The sequence below is a fragment of the Chaetodon auriga genome, chromosome 5 (genome assembly GCF_051107435.1).
Source record: "Chaetodon auriga isolate fChaAug3 chromosome 5, fChaAug3.hap1, whole genome shotgun sequence".
NCBI classification, from domain to species: Eukaryota; Metazoa; Chordata; class Actinopteri; order Chaetodontiformes; family Chaetodontidae; genus Chaetodon; species Chaetodon auriga.
In genome coordinates this window covers 19,270,458-19,279,138 of record NC_135078.1, presented here as the reverse complement: position 1 = coordinate 19,279,138, position 8,681 = coordinate 19,270,458, and positions in this window count along the sequence as shown.

Here is an 8,681-nt window from a genome sequence, read left to right as displayed (position 1 = left end):
AGCGAGGGATGTTCAAAGTCTAAAGCAGAGTCAAACTTTATACCACTGGGGTATTTTGATCTGTCTTTTTGATCTGCCTGTTTGATCTGTGTATTCTTTTTGATGCACTCTCCTCTAGTTTTCCTCCCCACTTTAACAAGGATAAAACAGAAAGCAGAATTGTAGCTGCCAAGTCGCTCAGCCACGAAAACATTGAGTCTTTTATGTCGGGTGTAGAGTGCAAGATAAAGTTGATCTACTTCTGCAACCTCTGAACAGACAATATCGCCTGTTTAAATGCATTCTCTTTGTTGTTGTTGTGTGTGTGTGAGTGTGTCGAGTGTGTGCTTGCATGGCCCTGTGCACACGCTCTTGCACGTACATTTCATTATCTCTGTTGCTGCTGAGTGAGTCCTCCACGTTTGTTTCTTTTGCTCATGCAAGGCTGCATGCTTGTGGGCGTGTGTCGGGAAGGAGGTGTCAGGAGTGCATTCACGGTCATCAGGTGTGTGTTTTCTTACCGAGCGCTATCGGACAACTACGTGTGGATGCAGGCTATTCGTGGATTTGGCCTTTGTGCGAAAAAGGAACAAAGATGCCGCTTGAGATACACCAACACCCAGTTTGTTTAACAGCCATGCAAACAAGCTCGGGGGAAATACCCACCACGAGTGATAATCAAAGGCTTGTTATGGTCATGGGAATGCAAATAGAAGTGTGTGTGTGTGTGTGTGTGTGTGTGTGTGTGTGTGTGTGTGTGTGTGCGTGTGTGTGTGTGTGCGTGTGTGTGTGTGTCTGTGTGTGTGTGTGCGCGCGCGGGCTCTCCTCGGCTGTCGTGCTAATCCAAGAGACAGGCTTAGACACTGAGACTCTTGCGACCCTTTAAGTAAGCACTAATACTGTTAAACCACAACTGAGCTCTTACACACATTGAGAGAGCAGATAAAGATAGAAGAAGATTCAGTGTGTGGGCTCACCCTCTCACACACACACACACACACAAAGACACACACACAAATGCTCATATACAGTATGAACCACTCATCAACTTCTTGGCAAACCATGCCTTTTCAGTTGTGGTGGTGTTGGTTTTGAATGTGTGTACTTCAAGGACTTCTGCGTCAAAGGCCAATCAGGTGGTGCAGTCAGAACAAAGATGGTGAAAGCCCTCATGACACAGGCATCCACCCTGCTTATGAGTCTCTGAGCAAGACACAGAAACCCCACAGGTTACATCAGGGCTCTTGGATAATACATTATTATGCAACAGAATAATTAAGGAGGCCAGCTAATTCCCCTACAGGATTAAGAAAATATCACTTAATTATTATCATTAAATGTAGATTAACAGATATTATGCTAAGGCCAATAGCACCATATTAGTGAGAGCACAGAGGGAAAACTTGCTAAACATACCGAGTGAATCCTGGACAAAAATCCACTTCAGTATTGACAGAATTAAAAGTGAATTCTGTGTCTTATTCTTACACCTCTTCTATCTGCTTTCTCTGAGAACCAACAGGATTTTCTTCAATTGACAGTGTTTCTGCACACAAAAAAAGCTTCGTCTGTGGTGGTTGTGCCGTTAACATGGTAATGCTTTTGATGTGAGTGTTCTTACATCTGTGTCTATGGAGGTGCACATTTATGAGTCTCTGTGTGTAAAAGGAGGAGCACTGTGGGAGAGACAAAGATGAGGGAAAAGAGTGACAGTAAAGAGAAGAAGGAGGGATGGAGGGAGTGAGAGACGACAAACTGATGGAGGGAGATGGAGGCTGTGGGTGAGAGAGAGCGGACTAAGAAGATTTACTGAAACTGAGTTATTCAACACTGATGTTAAAGAGGCTTATGATTCCAGCATCGCTCCCACCTACACAACCGCACACACACACACACACACACACACACATTCGTGCCTGTCTGTCATCATCTGACTGTCCTCTTGCAGACCTCACCAGTTGTGTGTGTGCATGTGTGTGTGTGTGTGTGTGTGTGTGTGTGTGTGTGTGTGTGTGTGTGTGTGTGAGAGAGAGAGAGAGAGAGAGAGAGAGAGAGAGAGAGAGAGAGAGAGAGAGAGAGAGTTGTAGTCTGGCTTTTGCTTAACTGCAAATGGGATCAGTGTGAAGCAGGCTGAACTAACTGTGCCCCCTGGACTTAATATTAGCAATTTTATGAGTCTAGGGCACGAGGAGGTACACACACACACACACACACACACACAAACACACACACACACATACACACACACAAACACACATGCCCATACACACAAGCAGGTTTGTTTCATCACTTGTAGAGACATTACATAAACCTCAAAGACTCATTTTCTGTAGATTTACCTAAACCCTAATCATAACCACTACTTGCCTCTCCCTGACCCTCACCCTTTCTTTAAAGGACCAGGTTCAGCTTGTCCATTCTGGGCTGCTGTAGAAATGGTGGTGCAACATAGTGGACCCCGTGGAAGAGGACCCCCTCCCTCTGTAGATATAAAACACTCATTCCATGGTAATGAAAACAAAACAATGCTTATTTCCAGGTGAATATACACTAATGGAAACATAGCTGAATATCATTTTACATTTCTGCCAGAGGATACTCCTAAATCCTGCTTTCTTGATCTTTAACTTAAACCTAAGCTTACCCAACCTTAACCCAAGTCAAGTAGATCTGAATGGTTTGTGTTATGGGGTGCAGCATTATCTACTCATCTCTAATGCCAGTCATGTCAGAAAGGCCAATCTGTAGCATCTTTCATGCAGATCATTATGTAAATGTGATGGCAACTTTACATGTCAGCCTCATGTCTGAATCACTTCCAACAGTTTCAATGCTGCATATGTCTGATTTGAATGTGATATTATATTCACACTTACCGCTGTTCTGCAGCAGTGGTACGGCTCCCTCCTGTGCACCATGTGCCATGTATGGTGCTAGAATTGGTGGCTCTGTTTTAAATTCTCCTGCCATGTCTGACTAAAGGCCTAAATCAACATTTACGTAATGGAAAACTGTCTACTCGTCAAAAGTAATGTCTTTAACAGACAAATGAAGCCAACAATGCTGCATACTCTCTCTCTCTGAAAAGGGATGGGTAAATAAGGGACCCACAACACAATTATGCGCCAAAAAACCTTAAAATATTGCGTTGAATCAATCATATGTAGAAATGTGCTGCTTCACTGCATCCATGGTCATTTTATATTTCCTCTAATGACTTTCAGGCATGTTTACTAAGGACCTGCAACCCTTCTTTTGGCATTAAATAGACAAATTGTTTGTCCACACTGAAGTTCTCTGCCAATAAAATGATAGAAAAGCAGCACAAATTTGCATATTTGGGGTTAACACAATTTGTATTTAAATGTGTTTGTATTTAGTAAAATTTGTGCCACAATTTTAGAGAGAGAGACTACAGCCAGGCTGAAACAGAGAGAAACAGCAAGTGATCAGACAACTTTGGTCTGTCTTCAGTCATAGTTTAAGACCATGAAAACTCTTTGCTGGAAGATATAAGGTCACTCTCCCCGAGCTCTCCATTCAGCACCACAACACAGGACAACAAAGAGAGGAGAGAACATCAAATACGGCGCACCAAAGACCATACAGGAAATGAGCTAAAAACTCCAGTGTGTCTCAGTTTGTTCTTATGAGAGTATATTACAGCACTGGGATCCACATATAGGATGAGGTCATGTTCAAAAGTAACACAGCAGCCTCAGTTAACCACTTAGTCATAGCAGGAGCACTTTTCTTTGACCTTTTATTAACCTTGCTAACTGCTTTACAGCCTCACAGATCAATGCTAAGTCTATTAGAACAGATTAGCATGGAGGCAGTGTGTAATGGCTAGCACTGTATCTACTGGGATCTCAGGTGTAAATACAGACTTGTGCTAATACCAGTGCTGGCATTAGAGCATTTGTGGCCAGTGCTAAAAGCCATTACAAAACCAAGGTAGCTTTAACAAGGTCAGGGCGTTTGGGGCAATTGTGAAGCTTGGAAACGGTCACATGATAAAAGCAGTGAAAGGAGTGAAGCTGACTGGACAATAAACAAATAAACAAATAAACATGACATGTAGGTCACAGAGGTACAGAAAAGAAAAGACACTCAAAGACAAAGATTTTTCTTTTCATTCACACACTCCTCTCCTGGCCTTCCTGCTCTCGCTCAAACAGGATATTGAGCCATCGAGTTGTGAGACTTAAAAGCAGAAGTCAAACCTTTTCTGAATTAGCAGCATGGCTTTAATGTGGACGAACGAGAGATGGACGGGAAAGAAGAGACGAGACAGGAAGAAAAGAGATGAAGGGGAGAATTCAGCAGCTTTGTGGTTTTGAATGGAAAACCGCAGTCCAAATTTCAGCCCCTTTTTAACCAGAGCAGTTAACTGACAGCATATTTGTCTTTACAGTAACGGCCACAGGGAGAGTTTGGAGAGGAGACAGAGGTTTTCTTTACAAGTTTACTCATGCCATACACATCCTGGGAGTATTCTGGTGAGTTTATCATGTGAAGGCGGTCACTGAGCCTCTCAAAACACAATGTCCAGGGTCAGCACCATAAACGCTTTATCATACTAAATTGTTTTGTTTTTAAAAGGCTGCTGAAACAGAGATTCTGGCATTTCATCTTTTTTGATTTTTTTTTTCAACATGCAAAGTTCATTTCGCTTCCTCAACATGAAGGTTTTTGTTAATTCAGTGCTTTGAGCCACGCTTGCACTGTCACCACTAAAATATCTCAATAGCTATGTGATGCATTGTCATGAAATTCTGGACACACGGATGAATCCTAATAAATTTTGGTAATCCCCCACTTCACCTCTAGCGCCACCAGTGGGTCAAACTTTTCATTTATCCAGTGAAATATCTGTACATCTACTTGACACAGTCGTTCGTGGCTCTCAGAGGATGGATCCTAATTACGCTCCGATTTTTCCTCCAGCAGCACCAAGAAGTTGACATACGTGGTGAAGTGAAATGTTTCCACTGGCATCAGATTATTGCCAAGACATTTGGCACCTGCATGCGGCTAAGAGGCAATGACATTTGACAAATGCTACCATGTTAACATGCACATACACTAAGATGGTGAACATTATGCCTGATGAAGATCAGCGTGTTAGCGTTGTCACAGTGAGTGTTAGCATGCTGATGCATTTAGCTTTAAGCAGCGCTGAGCCCAAGTATAGCCTCATATAGCCATTAGCATGGCTGTAGACTTTTAGTTACAAGGTTTGAGTGTTATTCACCTGTTTGCCTTCTTGCTTTGGAGAACAGAAAATTAGCTGTACATACCCTTTAGGAAAGGATCTTAAGAAATGAAGACAAATGTATTTTGGGTTGTTCGTTGAAAAGGTGCAACAGATACAGATTAGTCTAAGATTATTTTCACCAGAATTTTATGTTCTCTCACATGCAAATGTTATTCTTATTGAGGGTTTATTGTTTCATCATCACAATCACAAGGCCTCTCGGCCTGCTCGCATGTCAAAGTGTCTAAAATATTAGACTTAGATTTTTTATTTGTCACGCAACCACACAGGATGTACAGTGAAATGTAATGCAACAAACATCTCAATCGACATGCGTGTGTGAAAAAATGTGAGTCACTTCAACAAACGCCTGCCAAATGAACGTAATCTACTGTTTTATGTCAAGCTCCAGCAGGCGGGAAGTCATCAAGGGCAAATATGTCAGATGTTGAGCTCTTTCACGCTCCATAATTTAACTGACAGGCTGAAATGGTCAAATCAGGCTCACAATCTGTGTAAAATCATTAAGTGTGACCGAGGGATACAGAAAGAGACTGTTAACACGCGACTCGCTGAGGAGGACGAAGATTCAGTTACAGCCCTGAAACCTCAGAGGTACTTAACAAAACAAAACAAGCACGTTATTCACTCTTGTTTTTTTTTAAATATATACATATATATCAATCATTAGTAGATATCAGATATCTTTAAACTTTTTTAAATGTTTTGATATCTTATGAAATGTTCACTCTTATAAGCTGCAGTATTCACAATCATACTATTAAATCTAACAAACAACCTCCGTCGTACACATTCATATACTCGCACTAAATCTTACCTCATAAAACATCCTCCTGACTTAATGTTTATCATGCAAGTTGTCATTTAAAGCAACATGGGAACACTATCATGGACAAAATAGGGTAAGGACTTGCAGAAAGTGCAAAAAAGATTATTATGAATGCCTAACTGATTATTCACGCTGTGTTATCAGCATGACATTACAAGAACACAAAGTGTCTCGGTATTTTCTCTGTTACTGATCAGTTACTGATGACGTTTCTGCTGCCAGTAGGACTGTGAATATGAATTTCCAAGGTCGTAGAGGGAGGAAAGCATCAGATGCTACCATCAACAAACACCACTATTGTTCTCAGAGGCTGGAGGCAAAGTACAGCTGTAAAGTGGCGTGTCAAAACTGTTGGATTCACCTCCCAGATTCAGTTCATAACTAAAAGTAGAAGGTAGGATTCATTTGTGAAGATCAATGCAGAGAACAGATCAGCCAAAGACAGTCTTCTGAGGAAAAGCAAGGAACTCAGAGGTGAATTGCACCCTTTGTCAAGTCTCCTGCATGCTAAGTGAAGGAGAGACAGCATGTCAAAGTGATGCATCCAAACCGTCCAGTGCTCAGCAACCACATTAACACACATGGAAACGAATGTTGGACATGTACGTTGACAGATGACTTTTATTTCAGATTCATAGCTGCATCAGTTCAGTATCAGCTGGTTTACTAAGTGTCCCAGATATTTTATTAACTGTTCAGTGTCTCCACGAACGCACCCTCGACACCACTGACTCAAAGTGAAATAGCAAACCAAGTTTGATTGGAAAGATAATCATAATCGTAAGTCAGACAGCCGCCTTAAATTTCCCCACATTAATCAACATGTTTTGGTTAATGCTGAATCAAATGACTGAGTTTTCATATGATCAACCCACAGAGAATTATCACCGGCTTGTGCAGCTCTGCCTTATTTTGCTTTGAGGTGGCACAATCGCTTACTCTGCCTGAAGGTGGTGAAATCATCACGTCTGCATTTACAGGTGTAAACTGTTGCTGCGATTATATTTTCCTCTCTTAAACACAAGTTGGCTGGTGTGAAACCGTACAGTATCATGCAGTAAACAAATGCAGATGACATAAATATTTTTAGAGTCAAATTTAAAATACACTTCAATACAGATGAACAGTGTTTGACTGCTGCCCTGTGTTTGCAATGACGTGGCTGCGGCTTTGATGGAGGGCTTATAGCTCCTATTTGAGCAGTGTGTGAGACAGCATGTTGAACACTAGCTGATTTAAAGTGGATAGAATTGATATTTTTATAACAGCAGTGTAACCAATGATGCTGTGACAATGTGAAAGTGGTCACTCGTAACGATGAACCCACAGGGAATAACAGCCCGAATGTAGCTGCCCTCAGCTTTATGGAGCTTTACAGTGAGTTTTAGATCATTGTTTAGCTGTCCATAACTTTCTTGTTTTAATTCACTTCCACTGCTCTCATAGCGTCATTTCAGGCCACAGCAGGCGCTTGTTTTCAGAGAAACAAAACCAACTTTACACTACCTGCGCAACAGCAGACTAACAAAGTTAGCGACGGGACACAGTGGAGCAATTAGCAGCTAAAAAGCTAAGTAGTTCCCTCAGGAGTTGGCTAAGATCAAACACAGAGCTAAAAGAGAGTGAATATTGGATTTATATTTTCCTGGTGGACAGAAACACAACTCCATGTGAACAATAATGTTGCTTGTAGCTGCTTCATGTGTAAAAAAGCAACTGTTAGCTAACAAGTTCACCATATCAACTTCAAACGTGATTATATGTCAATGTGCAGATGAATCATTGCTCATGTTAAGCAGATTTTACGGGAAAGTCTTCAAGTCAGTCCCAGCTATGAATAAGAGCTGGTTACAGTTAGGGCTAACAGTTAAGGGAAGGCCTTTGTTGGTCAGATTTACTGGTTAGGGACTTCTAATGCAAGCAAAATGAGTGTCATAATAAGGATAATAAAATACATGTGTGCGAACATGCATGCAAGCAGCATATGTGCATATCATATTTGTGCCCTGCTGCTGCCTAATCATCCTCTGAAGCAGCAGCTGGAGCAGTAGCTGTACAGTGGTAAGGGTGTGTGTGTGTGTGTGTGTGAGAGAGAGAGAGAGAGAGAGAGAGAGAGAGAGAGAGAGAGAGAGAGAGAGAGAGAGAGAGAGAGAGAGAGAGACCGTTGCACTTGTGGTAGTTAAAAGGAGATTTTCCATGTTGAGAACAAAGCAGTGCAGTGGCTGAAAGAACGGCAGCAAACACTGCTGACACATTAAATGGAGCTCTGTGTGTGTGTGTGTGTGTGTGTGTGTGTGTGTGTGTGTGTGTGTGTGTGTGTTAAACACTCCTTAGGGAATTAGGGCCTAATGAAAGGCAGACAGACTACGGTCCCAGGCAGGCTGTGAGCTGGCGTGACAATGTGCTAATGACATTCGTTGCCCTTAAAACTCATTTTTTCCTAATTTATCCCGAACTAACATATACTATACTAACATGTGTGCTGCATGTAAAAAAAAAAAAAAAAAAAAAAAGAAGAGGAAATTCTGTTTTTGTAAAATACTGATAGAATTGTGAGAGGGGTAAAACCCACATCTCTCAGCCCACAATCTG